Raw genomic sequence first — 15,662 nt, 5'->3', positions numbered from 1 at the left:
CTACATCAAGGCTATCCAAATAATCCGTGAGGGCCTCATTGGTAGCTCAACTGGAGTTGTATTGCAGTAGAAAACTGAGAAAAGAAATATTTATTCATGCAGAATTTCTTTAGCCTCTATTATGACACTGCTGTGTATTTTCTCGGGACCAAGATATCTGTTTGAAATCTATCATGAGATTGGCTGGTCAAATTCTCTAAATACTGAGTAAAGAAGCTTCAATACATTGTTGTCTAGCAGAGGAAACACTGGCGCATCCTTTATGAAAACTCTCAATGCATCCTGCAATAAACCTTGAAACATAATGTCAATGAAAAATTACAAAGTAACTGCAGTAAAGGAAAACAGGTAGACAATAAAGGAGATCTGCAACAGCTCAAAGACTAGGAACAAATAAGCAATTTTCTTTCTATAATTTAAAACTTTCTCGGCAATATAGACCATTAATAAATTTTGCCATTATAGTAAAAATATGAGGTGTCTTATATAAACTGCAGGTGTGAGCAAATGGTACAGAAATAACATACTAAATTTAATAGGTGGACAAAACAGGACTACAATAAAAACAGCTTTGAAAAATGCAGCATTTAACACTTATTTGTAACACATACTAATGTTGGCCAGGCACACTGTGTTGTGAGATAGTGGTCATATTATGCACAGTATAATAATAATAATAATAATAATAATAATAGCAATAATAATAATAATAATAATGTATAAAGGTGGTCTTTAATATCTCATGTCAATTCATTTTATGTGAAACTTGTTCTTTCCTTTGTGGTCTGTCTCCACTTTATAGTGCAGTAACAAGCTATGGACAACTACTGCTTTCATAGCACCACTCCAGTACAGGATACAGCAATACCCCCCTTTATGGAAAGAGTGGTATAAGGGGTTTTATTATTTGTTTTTTGCTATATAGCTTGCCTAAATTGTCAAATTAAATTAACCTTTTTTAAATTTTATTAATTTATTTTACCTTTAATTCAGTGAAGTCTGGAATCTGCAAAGGCATGGAAGAAAAAACAAAGTTTCTTTTTGAAAGAGAGTAATTTATTTTATTCAGGCAATATGCTGCTGCAGGAACAATGAATCATATGAAAAATGTATGAACCTTCGGTCTGTTGGAATTACCTGCCAAAATGTTGCATGACTCATAATATGCAAACCACTGAAGGGTAGGTTTAGTTAGTATTGAGGTGTTTAGAATCGAGTAGCTCAGGGGTTTCTAGCTCTGGTTCTGGGCCGCAAAACTGCAGATTTTAGATATTCCCCTGATCCAATAGTGACAATGTGGAGAGTTTGCAATGACACTGAGAAAAGATAAAAAAATTTAAAAAAAAAAAATACGGAAAGCAAAAAAGAGATCAAGACAGTGGTAAGTAATGCAGATAATACAAAGGCTAATTTAGCTCAGAACAGTACAGTCTATCCTGCTATAGAGTTCCTTCACAACAGGTGACAGCGTGGGGCCTCAACCTGGCGTCCCCCAGGGCTCAAGAATATGACCAGCTGTTTTCAGCTTCCACAGTTCCTCTGTGTACCAGGGAGTGGACCATGTCAAATAAACAGCTCTAGTTTTCAAGGGGACATGTTTGCCCAAAATACCCCCAAGTGCACTGTTACAGTATTCAACACAGTTACTAGTGGACCTAAAAATGTTGGAGAGATTTTTTTAAATCTTCAGATAGTGTAACTGGGTTGACTTGAGCAGTTCATAAGATGACAGTCCAGCCAGGATCTTGCAATCGCTATGAGAGGCACAATAAGTTCAAGAAGCAACACCTACAGAGAAAGTTCACTGGAAACCTTCCCCTGCCGACCATGGCAGCAGCACAGGGCCTCGGTAAGTGTCGATAAAGGTCACCACACACAGTGGTCTATCTTCACTATTCTGCAAATTCTTATTACCTGCCTACTCTCAACCACTCCAAAGCAACTGGAACACATCATTGGTCCTCACTTAGCAGCAACACCCAGCTCCCAGCATCAGCCAGAGCAGGAGATGCTCAGCTTTGCTCCATGACCAGACTCTAAAGCTGCCACTGGCTGATCCCACCTTGTCTTATAGTCAGATATTAATCACCATTAATGCCTTTTAGAAATTGCATCTATTAATTTCTTTGATTAATGCCTATTAATGTAGCAGGATTTTTTTTTTTTTTTACACTAAAACCACCAACATACCAACACCCTTCTAGAACCACCAGAGGGGGTCATTTTGATACTGTGCTGATGCAGCATACACATAATTTACTTATTTTTAGTTTTGTTGTATATTTTTGTTGGGCTGTGTTATTTTTGTGTTGTTTTGACTCATATGTATTAGTTTTCTCTTCTTTTATTTCCCTCTCTATAGTATCAGAAATATATTAAGGATCATCCAAAGTATCTGTATTAAGTTTGAAATTTTACTGTTGTGATACCCTAGTGTCCAGTTAAGCTTAACTGCAAACCTAGGAATGTTAAATTGTAGAATTTGTAGGTAATACATCTGATAATGTATTGCTAAAGTGCAATGATGGAAGTTATTGCTTGTTGTGTGCAAGTAATGTTTATACTTCATTTTCCATATGTCCTGTAGGCTTTCTGCTTCTTAAAAAACATAAAACAAAACTAAACAAAACAATAATTTATATATATATGTTGTGTTAACTGTAAAAGTAATACCAAAGAGTCATAAAGTAAGTTTAAGTATATAGTTTAATCTTTGGAACCATGTTAAATCTTCCTGGCCCTGTTTAATTAAATGAAAATAGTAAATAATAAAGTAGAAGTCAGTTGAAGAGCAATGGAAGTCATTAAAGACCAAAAGCTGCACTAGAAGATTTTAATCCTGTTACAACAATGCATTTAAAGATAATATTAATATGTTAATGTCATTGTTGTAAGTATACAGTATTATAATAAAAGGAAAATGAACGCTGGTTGGAGAGGCCTCCTGTGAAACTGAAATTAAATGGAAGGAAACATCCAAAACCTGCAGGACAGGAGCCCTCAAGGACTGACTTTGGAAACCTCTGGAGTAGCGCAATTAAAGCTTGAAAACAAACATTTGTCAATCACATGATGTCAAAGAAAATTATTCACTTCTAATTTACTCATCTCCTATCAGTTATTCATCAACATGTTCTTGTGCTCCCCTTATACTGCTTTCCATTTGGGAGAACTGGATCTTTAGCACAAAGGCACATGCCTATGCATCTTCATATGAGGACTGTCCATGAAGTGTTCAAGCTGCGTGACTCACCATATTCTGCAGTTATTACTCCTTTCTCTAGAGTGAGACTGCCTTTCCCACACTGGAGAAATGAGATTTAAACAGCAGAGAGCTCCAGGGTCAGACTCTGTCAGAGCCTAAGTGACTGCAGAACCGGAGAAAGGAGGAGGGGATGTGGAGTCAGTCTTTAGTTGCATTCACTGAAATAATACAGTAGATAAAAGCTTTCAATCCTAAACAAGTTTAAAACTGATCAAGTGAAAAGTTCTTATTTTAATCTTTTTTAGGGCAGGTCTTTCACACCATAAGCTATGCAGTCATTTTTAATTATTCAGTCCAATTTCAGCACAAGAAAAAAGGAAATAACAGTATGAATTATAAATATATCATCTAGATAGGAAGAGACAGACATCTTTATAGTCATTCAAACAAAAATGTAATCCTATAAAAAGTGTTTGGGTTTAATTTTACTGCATTCAGAAACAACAGTTTCAGTAGCTGACAACACTAGACCCAACTTACTTTCTTTGCAACAGGAGGAACATCTTGTGGCCTTTCAGGCAAAAGGAGAAAAAACATCTGAAGGGGAGATTCTGCTTTGATGTCAACTTGCCAGCTCTGACATTCTTTCTTTCTTTAAGCTGATTCTTGGGGTTATGCAGCTTGAGACCCATCTGATCTGCTCCCAGAGATTTCTCTTATTTCTCCCTGCTGCAGCATATCAGCCTTGCTGAGTTCTCTGATATCTCATTGCAACACCTTGATGTAGCTGAACTCCAACACCTTCCCTGCAGTTGTCTGCAAAATTGTTTGCTGCAGCTTTTGCCAGGTCAATAACAGGGCGCTGAAGAAAATGCAGAGGAGATTGCGAACAGAACCTTGTTATTGTGCGTTATAAGGATGACAGTGGTTTAAAACTCTGGAGAACTTCAATTGTATAAGGGCAGTGAGGTTGCAATACTCTTGAGTTTAAAAACAAGCATGCAGGGGATTGAAACAAATCCATAGAGGAGCAGTATTTTATATATATATTTATACTCTGAGGTCAGTATTGACACTGTACAGTTAAGGAGAGACTTTGCCAGGCATCCTTAGCTGCAGGCAAGCTTGAGGAAATTTTCATTAACCCAGGCCTCAGTGTTGAGGTGCTTCCAAACAAGAATAATAACAGACTCAGAGCACCGATCGAAACATAATTACCAAGTATGCCTCACCATAAATGCAAAGCAAGCATGGTGTACTTCTCTTTTTCTGATGTCAGCCCCTGCTGGGATTCAAATATGGCATTTTCTTTTCTATCACCATTAGGTATTCCTTACATGTTACAATGGGTAAAATGAATTTCATATTAAAGATTACTGTGCTGCCTATAAGAGTTATGAGAATCAGGTATGACTATTTGAGCAGCGATCTGACATTTAATCCACAGAGAACAAAATTTATGATTTCAGCTTTCACCTTTCCTTCCTCCAGAGAAGCACAATGTGAATATCCCCTTAGCTGTTCTGTTGGGGATTACAAAAGTAAACTGCAGCTTTGCAGGGACAGGAGAGGTCATTCTGCCACACTCCTCTTTACCTGTCCCCATCATCATTTTTGGTGCTTCTTTGATTCCTTCAAACTTCTCCTCCCCTCTCACTTCATCACTCTGTTGCACAAATATATCTTGCCAGTAATGTTTCCATCTGGGATTTGTATGTCACTTACTTCTCCTTCTCATTCTGCAAGGATGGAGCTGACAAAGTGTAGACAGTTCCATGAAAGATTAGCATTTTTATCCTACATGGACACAGGTTCATCCTGATCCAAATCAGAGTCTGCACATTTTCAAAACCCCAAACGAAGTAGACTTACTGAGCAAACAAACTCGAATGCTAATTAAGAAGGCTGGTGTGAATGGGTCCTTAATTTCTTGTTTTCCTTTTTTCAAGCTTCTCAGAAGAATCCTTGATATATGAAAACCTCTCTGTACCTCTTCATCCTCAGCCTTCAGTCATAGTCAGTTCCCTCTCACTGCTGGATGCTCATACAAATTGTCACACTAATTCTTAAAATAGATAAGGAGAACCTGAGTACATAAATATAAAAAGGGAAATCGTACTTTGAGAAAAATGCACCAATGCTACATGCCTGAGAGTGTTACAAATATGTAAATCTGTAACTCTAGAAGTTGGGACATCAGTTGGGTGTCCTGGAGGTAGACTGGTCAGCCAATCCCCTGCATCCTCAGAAGAGATTTAAAAACAGATCTAGAGGAGGCCTGTCTAATGTATAAAGGCAGCTTATTCCACAGTTTAGATGCTGCCACTGCAAAGGCCTTGTCCCCTCTGAGCTTCCAGCTAGTTCTGGGCACACTCAGGAGGAGCTGATCAGCTGAACTGCGAGCCTGAGAAGGTATATGGGGATGGAGGAGCTCAGAGAGGTACAACAGGGCAGCACCATTTAAACACTAAGAACAAATAAAAGCAATTTAAAATGGATCCAGAGCCACACCTTTTATGCTAACACAATGTTCCAAATGAGGGATTAAAATATCATGATCGACAGTGTCAAAGGCAGCAGTTAAATCCAGTAGAATAAGAACCACACAGTTCACCAGAATCGCATGATAGTTGATATTATAAAAAACTCTTAAAAGTGCTGATTCAATACTATGCATTATTTTAAAACTGGATTGTAAAATTTCATGAAAATTGTGCTCATTTACGTGTGGAGTTATTTGATTATAAATTATTCTTTCCAAGGCTTTAGATAAGAAAGCCAGTTTGGAAATCGGCCTAAGACTTGCAAGAACATTTGCATCTAGCCCAGTTTCTGACAGTTTGAGCAAAAATATGCAAATTATTGGCCTGCTGGAAGTCATTTTGTAGGGGTCTGGCAGTGCTCCTCCTGTTCCTCCTTATACAAAGCAGCATATACTGTACATACTGCTGATTTGTTGCCCTCCTACAGCCCCTTCCACGTCTCATGGTATACTGGCCTGTGTTCATGCTCTTGACACTGTGCTGGGAGACACAGCAAAACTCCTTGCTACAGCATGCATTATTTGCTATCCTGGATGAGCTGCACTATCTGAGCAACTTCTGTGGGTTGCAGACACTGCCTCATGTTACCTTTAGTGGTGAGGGCACTAGCAAAATGCAAATGTGATAAAAAATCAGCCAGAAAGGATGGGGACAGGGAAATGGTAGAGCTTTCCTTTGTAGGGGTGGTTTTGCTACTTACCTCATATTTCTACCTGTTGTCTGTTCCATTTGTACAACAGCAGGTAAAATTAATTCACAATCAGTATCACTTCCCCACTGGACAGATATCCCAGTATTAATACTTACTACTAATTAGTATAAGGATTAATTCTATTTTATTAGACCACAAAGTTAGTTTTTTTTTTTTTTTTTTTTTGTTTTTTTTTTTAAGTATACCTAGTTATTGTGCACAGTTCTATTTGGTTTGCTTTCTCTGAAAGACCCACAATGTTTTTGGCTTTCATTCTGTGTGTGGCCCTTTTTTCCGGAAAATGTCTGCTCCAGCAGGTCCCAATGACTCTAACCACAGAAAAGTAATAGTGCCAAGCATCATTATTGTCACACCTTGGTAAACCTTCAGCTGCCAGTCCTGACCTGTTGCAAGGTACCATGTGAGTGCCCTTAGATGTGCTCCAGGCCTCTCTCCAGCTTTAACAATGGAAACGCTAGGGTCTGTTGTGGGAAAGGAGAAATGAGGGAGCAGATGACTTCCTCTACTGTCCTGAGCTCCTGGTGAACAGCTGTAATAAACATAAAAAATACCTTAGTGAAATTAAAAGAGTTAAATTGTGTCTCCTGGTCAATACAACCTTTTGAGTTCTACCAAATTTCTACACAAAATCAAGAATACTGTCACCTCCTCTACTACTTTACTGATAGGAAGGTAGGCTTCTTTCTGCTTTGTGAAATAATTAGCCATTCTACAAATGTATTGATTACCACCCTCAGTTGGAATGAGTTTTACCAGATCCATGCTCATCAGCTCAAACGGCTCTATTGCCTCAAACTGTATTGAATCCATTAAATGTTAATCTTTAAATCAGTTTAAAGGCTGTTATCTGCAGTAAGAGTTAGAACATTTATATCCTTTCGTTTTTTTTTTTTTTTTGGCATGCATGCTGGGATTGGCAGTCAGGACACTGTGCCCACAGGAGAGTAAATAGATTGTTGTGAATAATGCATTGAATATCACAGGATTTCAGTCAGAAATCACTGTACAGGAGACACCATATGTTTTTAAAAACGCGCTTTGGAAAAAAGACTGTAGTAAGTTCATAGTGAATGTCGTTAATGTCAGTGGTAAAACTGCTTCCAAGTTAAATCAGCTGTTCTTGCAGCTTTTTCTCTTACTAGGCCTTTGCGGAAAAGGAAAACCAAACTTTCTTACCCATTTGTACCTATATTCCCATCTCAGGCCAGTATGGGCAACTTATTATTGCCTGGTGGGCAACCTTTACACTGCCATGTTTCACACTTTAACATTATTTTATCACATGAACGTATGGAAATTTGTACACGACCATTTCCACACAAGGGTCGGCATTTATTAATTTGGACGTGAGAGTAGGATATGATCAAATCTCATGACAGGTCTGAGATCATGTATGCAAGTTTAAGTCCATTTGGATTTGTGATGTGCAGCACAGTAGATGCTGAAAATAACTATTAAACAAACCTCAAAACATCATGCAAGCCAAATCTTCAGTACTCTGAATAAACTCATTTGCAAAAAAGCAAATTAAAACGGATTCCCAAAACAAAATACATGCCAACAAAAAATAAAATAAAATAAAATAAAATAAATAGCTTACTGATACCACTTGGAGTGCACACCGACAGACTCAAAAAATGATTTGGGAAAATAATATGATAAACAGCCTAAGTCCACACATGACAATTGTAATAACTCAAATTTAATGAATAGTCCCATGAATCATTATACACCACAATTTCAAATAACAATGATAAATGCAAACAGGAGGGCAGGTTCAACGGTGCACACGCACACACACACACACACACACACACGTGTACCACCGTGGAGTGCTGCTTTGGGTTGCTCAGGTGGAGGTGTCTTGGACCAGCGGGGAGATGCTGCTTTACTCTCTGGAGAAAGTTTGTGACGCAATTCTGTCCTGTGCAGTCTTGCACAATAAAGCTCTGGCTAATGGAGCGAAGCCAGAGGAGTGGATGCCCAGGGAACCTTGCCCAGCACAGCCACCACTGGGGGTTATAAGGAGGAGACAGGGCCCGTTGTTTCTAATAACTAAGGTGTTCTATACTTTAAGGATGTATGACTGCTCTATCAGCAGGCTAATGTTTCCCATGCTGTGCACTAAAATGTGCAGTTATTTATTGGACATGTGAAACCTGACTGAATGTACTGCCTGGCCGCATGCAGAATGGGATCACAGGGTGTATGTGCTTTGATGTCTTGGATCTTCTGTGGTGAAGCAGGAATGTGGCCCAAAACAGAGTCAGTGTAAGCAGTCACATCCCCACTTATTCTGTCCTCTCCAATGTGTGGCACTGGTCCCCTGGAAAGGGCATCAGCCACACCCATTGTCTTCCCTGAAGCATAAATGGCTTCATCATTAAATCACAGTCTCATCAAAAGTCTCTGGCATCTTACTGGAATGTTATCCAAGCCTGTTCATCTAAACTGTTCATCAGAGGTACAATAGGTTTGTGGTCAGTGGTCAGCTTAAATCTGCCTGGTCCCAACAGATATTTCTTATAATTTTCACATGCCCAAACACTTGCCAGACATTCTTTTTCTATTTAAGCGTACCTGGCTTCAGCATCCCGCAGTCATTGAAACAATGAGCTATGGGTTTTCAGAAAGGCCATTTGCTGAGTTGGTCCCCAGAGCCATTCAACTTTCATCTTCAGCAGTTCATGTAATGGTTGATCCACTGTGGAAAGGTCAGGGGTGAATTTGGCCATGTAGTTGACCATACCCAGGAATCACTTGAGCTCTGACAAATTTTGTAGCTGTAGAAAGTTCTCAATCCCAGCAACCTTCTCAGTCTGGTTGCACCCCATTCTCATTTAATGTGTGTCCTAACACACCTAGTGTCCTAGGTCTGTTGCTGTCTGAATTTTCACTTGGCCTTATTCAGCACCTACTCCTACCATTTGTCATGGATCTCCTCTCTTTTTCCTTTTAGTATCATTTTCCACTGAAGAAACTCTGGGGCCCTTGTAATTCCAAATGGAAGTCTGCAGAAAGCATATCTTCCAAATGGAGTGATGAAAATTGTTAACTTGCAGCTGTCCTTGTGGAGAGGAATCAGATAAAATCCACTGGCTGCATCAAGTGAAGTAAATGCTTTGGATCCCGAAAGCCTTGGCATGATCTCGTCAACTGTTGATAAAATGTATTTCTCACGTTTCACAGCTCAGTTCAGTCTTCTCACGTTGACGCAGCACCGCACCTCCTTCCAGTTTGGCTTTACACCGGAACCATTGCAGTACACAACTCTGGAACCATTGCAGTACACAACTCGGTGGGCTCTGTTATCTTTTCAATAATGCCACCAAACTGGAACTGTCCAAGAGTCTCCATAACTTCACTCACTGTTTTAGCGTGACATGCCCGGGCCCAATGTCCTTTCTTGTTACACATTTTACATGTACTCTTAAAGGCTGGACATTTCTGTCTCTCATGCTGGGTGCCATACCTGCTGCAGGTCTTTCCCCTTTTAAAGGAAGCTGTTGTCTCTGGTATTGTACACCTCTTGTCCCTCTATTCTCACCGGTGATTGCCGCTGCTGATGCTAGCCACCTCCTTGCTCTGCTGTACTTGTTGAATAATTTGAGGCAGGGTAAAGTCTGTAGTGAGCTGGGACTTTTGTGATAGTTCTAAGTCTTGAATACCCACAATCATTCTGTCACAGATGTGTTAATCTCTTTTATCGTCAAACTTACAGTTCTTGTAAACAACCGGTGGTGTGGAGCTGTGGACCGGACATTGAACTGTGTGCTGTTGGTCTCAGATCATATTATTTGCCAAGGGAATTCTCCCATGTCATCTAAAGCCTGGTACACACAAAATGATTTTTGTGCTGTTTTTGTCCCGATTTGGCCTCTTCCCAACCTCGTATGGCAAATGCCCGATCATCATGAGATTTCCCTATCCAATTATCATTTGGTCTGTGGTGTGTTATGAGCCAATTTGTCCCGATAATCAGCTCTGAAACAGGTTGTAGGCTTTAAAAGCTCAGAGTTTTGTTAGACGATACTAAGATATTTGAAGTTTCTTGTCTTCGGAACAGCCTCTTAAGCCCTCATTCATGTTGTATAGATCTAATGCATATATTTATCTAATGTTTACATGCTATCTTCATAGTAAGGCTGCTCTGACTTGAGATGAGTTTTATTTGCATTCATTGCTCCTTCAGCAGTTCCTGTGGCATTATGTTGGAGATTTAGTGGAGTATCAGAGTGGTGGTAATGACTTACACAAGAAAGAGGCCTCTTTATCATTACATAATGGCTCAATTGTGCAGCAGTATTTAACATTTTGGTCAAAGGGGTCTGGCTCTTTTATCTCAAGCTATTAAAATATTTGTTTGCATTTGAAGATGAATCTAAAGGAAAAAATATAAGATAAAAAAGAGTGAATATTGGTGTTAGTATAATAACAGGCATTAACATAGACACATATATAACCAAAAAGTCAGTGCTGTGATGCTGTGATACATATGTAAGTACAACAATGTAAATATTGGGCTGAACACACTTTTAATCCAATTAGTGACTTTGTGTCTCTTCTGTCCTCCTGAACTGGTGCCCCCAGAAATTTTTCATAGGGGTGGTCAAATAGAGCAATTGAAAATTTTAGGGTGGCACATCAAATTCATCCTCTCTGTGGTAAATCACGTAGAGTTCAGCCTGAACACTGCATGCCCCTTCACTGTTTTTTTATTAAAAAAAAAAAAAAACTATCCAACACAATTACCTCAAATCTGAGAAACACAAACATAAAAAAGACATTTCAATTTGTTATTTCAATTATTCTTTCAATATTTATTGTTTCGGCATTTCAGAACAGTTTAATGTCTTTTATCAAGTCTCCCTAAAGAGTCCTGGGGAACATTATAAGTTGTGGCTGTTTTGGACCCTCTGCCCTTTACTGAGATACATCTAGGTTACAAGAAATTAAACTATTTTAAACTTAACTTCCGATGATGCAAGCAACCAAGCAGCCACGCTTCACTGGAACTTTCACACATCCTGCTAGATTATAACTGCATAACATTGTTTTTGATAATTTATTAATATTATGGAGTATTACCTCCAGGAAAGGTCTTTGGAGCATCATGCCTTATGCCTCCAGAACAAGTCAAGAGACCTCTGCTGTGGAACAGTCTTACTTTCAAAAAAAAAAAACTGGTGGTAGTTCACCTGGCAGCACTGAGCTAGACCCAGTAAATGGTAAAGCAATAAGGCACCAATAGCTAATTTCATCCCTCAGATTATGAATATGGAAACAAAGGTTGTACGCATAAAGCTTGCTTTAAACCGTGCTTTACCCGGCCTCGCTCAGGGTCATGGTGAACGACAATGCAAAAACTTTCCATACCCTGGACGAAGTCTCCATCTACATTAACTCCCTGAAACAGCCATAGAATACATCATATTATTCTATTACAGGCATCTCAGTCGGGTGTAAGAATCAATAAATGTCTTTGTATGCTGATGATGTGTTATTATTTCTCACTAACCCAGAGATCTCAATACGTTTTGGATCTAATCAACCAATTTGGGTTAGAAAATAAATTGCACCAAGTCAGAAGCTTTTCCTTTAGGTGGACTGCACAATGTTATTTCAAATGCCACTACTATTAAAGCCTGGCAGGATAAAAGAAAACTGGAGGGCAAGGGGTTAACAACTGTCCTCCCTTGCACCAATATAGGGCAATTTCAACTTTCTTCCCGGCACAATGAGCAGGGGCTTTGAGCTGTGGGTTAGTAAAAGCATTACCACTATTGGTCATTTATATGACAAAGAAACATTACTTTCATTTGATCAGGTGCGTGAAAACTGTGGCGTTTCACAGAATGACTTCTTCAGGTATCTTAAGATGTGGATTTTCCTGAACAACTGAGGTTGTCCATCAGCCTTCTACACTGGTTCATATAGTTTCTGTTGAAAGGAAAAGGGCATTCTAGGCATTGGCTACAGAGCACTTCCCAGCTGTGATAAGGGAAAGCCTACATTCACACACAGAGAATGGAACACCAATCTGAACACAGATATTGATAAGGAAATTAGGACACAATTATGGATAATGGCAAAAAGGATCTCGGTCTGCAAGTTGAAACTCAATTTAGACTACTTCATTGTCTACAGATTACCCCCTAGCTTAGACATATATTCGACCACAACAAATCTGAACTTTGTACAAAGTGTAATGTTAAGATTGGCAACTTTATCCATTGTGTTTAGATGTACAAACTGAGTATTGGGAAATTGTAACACAGGCTGAGTTTAAACATTGATGTTAAATTAAGCACGATCCCCCTGTCTCTATTGTTTAGTCTCCCAGATAATCAACTTAAAAACAATCACTCTGAAAGACTTCCACGTGTCCTTGCTTTCTGTGCAAGAAGAAATATATAACTAAAATGGATAGATTGCAAACCTCCAACAATAGCTGGTTGGCATAATTTTTGTATGCATGTCAAGTATTTTTTGACATGTTCCCATTGGATTACTTGTCTTGATTACAGGTCTAAAATCAAGATTAAGATTTTCTAGAAAATTTAGTCACCTTTTTAAAAATATATAGGTACCAGATTAACAACCATTGTTTTTAAGGACCTGGTGGGACATAGCTAGAAAAAACACATGAAGTCGTGTCATGAGATTTATCTGGAAGATAGTTGCCCAAATACAAAGTTAAAAGGTAGATGATGCTGAAAGTGTGCAGGAATGCAGGATGTGGCTGTTGTCTCTTATAAGGTCAATGTCCTCCCTCTCTTTCTTTTTTATTTTAAACATCTTCACTGTCTCGTTTAAAGTTTGATTTACTCTTATTGTGTAGCCCCTTATGTGTAGCTTATTCACAAACAACAGTTCAGAGTACCCACCTTTTTTGGAGTCCTTGGATGAACTGTTGGAGAGCACTCCTTTCGGGGACTCCCTTGTTCTGCTGACTTCAGTCCTCACATGGGCAATGGCAGTGAGAGCTGGAGGGTCCTGATTAGGAGGAATGACCCCCCCCACATCTGAATGTGAGTAGTGTTTTGTTATTACACTTCTGTGCTTTTCATGGATTGTCAATAATGAACACCATGTTCAAGGAAAAGGGTGTTCACATGTGAACTTGCCACCAGGACACTTGAGGCCACAGTTTGATGATCAACTTTGTATTTGTATTATCGGATTTGTGGCTGCATGTCTTGGACACTCGGGTGAAGAGAGGAGCGGAGCTCTCAACTGATTACCAGTTTTTAAAAACAGTTTTTACCTCAGTAGAAAGTGATCTCCTACTGATAGTTAACAGCTCACTGGCATCAGGCATTTGTCCCAAGTCACTAAAGATCGCTGCTATTAAGCCACTCCTAAAAAAAAAGGACTCTAGATGCCTCTATAATGAACAACTATAGACCTGTCTCTAACCTCTCTTGATTATTGAAAAAGTTGTATTTCACCAGCTTCATGACTTTTTAAATTAAACTGGAAATCTTGATAAATTTCAGTCCGGCTTCCGACCTCATCACAGCACTGAAACAGCTCTGGTCAAAGTGTTAAATGACATTAGGTTGAATACTGATTCTGGTCAAGTATCAGTCCTGGTTCTGTTGGATCTCAGTGCTGCGTTTGATATTGTAGATCACAGAATCCTGTTGCACAGGCTGGAAAACTGGGTTGGACTTTCTGGAGCGGTTCTTAACTGGTTCAGGTCCTATTTAGAAGGCCAGAGTTATTTTGTGACGATCGGCAGCTATGAATCCGAGCGAGTGGCCATGACTTGTGGAGTCCTGCAGGGGTCACTCCTTGGACCTCTTCTGTTCAACTTGTATATGCTCCCTTTGGGTAAAATATTACAGAACTATAGCATTAGTTATCAAAGTTATGCAGATGATACACAACTTTATGTGTCTCTGTCAACAGATGACTGCAGTCCAATAGACTTAATGTGTCAGTGTCGGGAGCAAATAAACACCTGGATGAGGGAGAATTTCCTACAATTAAATGAAGACAAAACTGAGATTATTCTGTTTGGTAGCAAAGAGAAGAGGGTCAGCATTGGTAAACACCTGGAGACTGGGGCTCTTAAAATTACCAACCAAGTTCGTAAACTGGGAGTATTCATAGACTCAGATCTGACTTTCAGCGCCACTTTAAAGCTGTCACTAAGAAGCTTTTTACCAGCTCAGAAACATCAACAGAATTAAAATTTAGTTTCCCAGAAAGACCAGGAGAAACTCATCCATGCATTCATCTCCAGTAGGCTGGATTACTGTAATGGTCTTTTAACAGGACTTCCTAAAAAGAGCATTAAACATCTGCAGCTCATCCAGAACGCTGCTGCTGGAGTTTTAACCAGGACTTAGAGATCTGAACACATCACACCAGTTTTGAAATCTTTACACTGGCTTCCAGTCAGTCACAGAATAGATTTTAAAACCCTTCTGCTTGTTTACAAATCCCAGAATGGTTTAGGCCCAGAATACATCTGTGATATGTTCAGAGAGTATAAACCTAGCAGAGCTCTTAGATCCAAAGACTCTAGTCAACTAGTCCAGACCAGAGTCCAGACTAAACATGGAGAAGCAGCATTTAGCTGTTATGCTGCAAACAAATGGAACAAACTGCCAGTGGAGATTAAACTTTCCCCAAATGTAGACATTTTTAAATCCAGGTTAAAAACACTTCTTTTCTCTTGCGCCTATGCATGAAATCTGCACGGTAACTTTTTTAACTTATCTTGCTTTTAATCATTTTAATGTAATTTATTATTTTATTGTGATTATGCGTTGATGCCTTTTACTATTCTAAATATCTGCAATGTCTTTGTTTTATGTAAAGCACTTTGAATTGTCCTGTACATGAAATGTGCTATACAAATAAACTGCCTTGCCTTGCCTTACCACCTGGTGGTGAGTTGGCTCAGATGGTGTGGGAGGATGCCAGTCAGGCCTGGCTAACCCAAATGTTTTGTGAGGGCCTACTGGGAATGTTTGACTGAGTTCCCTGTCAGAAAGAGTTTCAACTTCCATCTCCGGCAGAGCTTCAACCATTTCCCGGGTGATGCGGGGGACACTGAATCTGAATGGGCTGTGTTCCATGTATCTATTGTTGAGGCAGCCAACTGGAGCTGGGGCCATAAGGTCATCTGTGCCTTTCGCGGTGAAATCCCCAAACTCGTCAGTAGACACCGGAAGTGAGGGATCCCGCC

This window comes from Melanotaenia boesemani, chromosome 18 (genome assembly GCF_017639745.1).
Source record: "Melanotaenia boesemani isolate fMelBoe1 chromosome 18, fMelBoe1.pri, whole genome shotgun sequence".
NCBI classification, from domain to species: Eukaryota; Metazoa; Chordata; class Actinopteri; order Atheriniformes; family Melanotaeniidae; genus Melanotaenia; species Melanotaenia boesemani.
Note: the sequence above shows the minus strand (reverse complement) of the source record.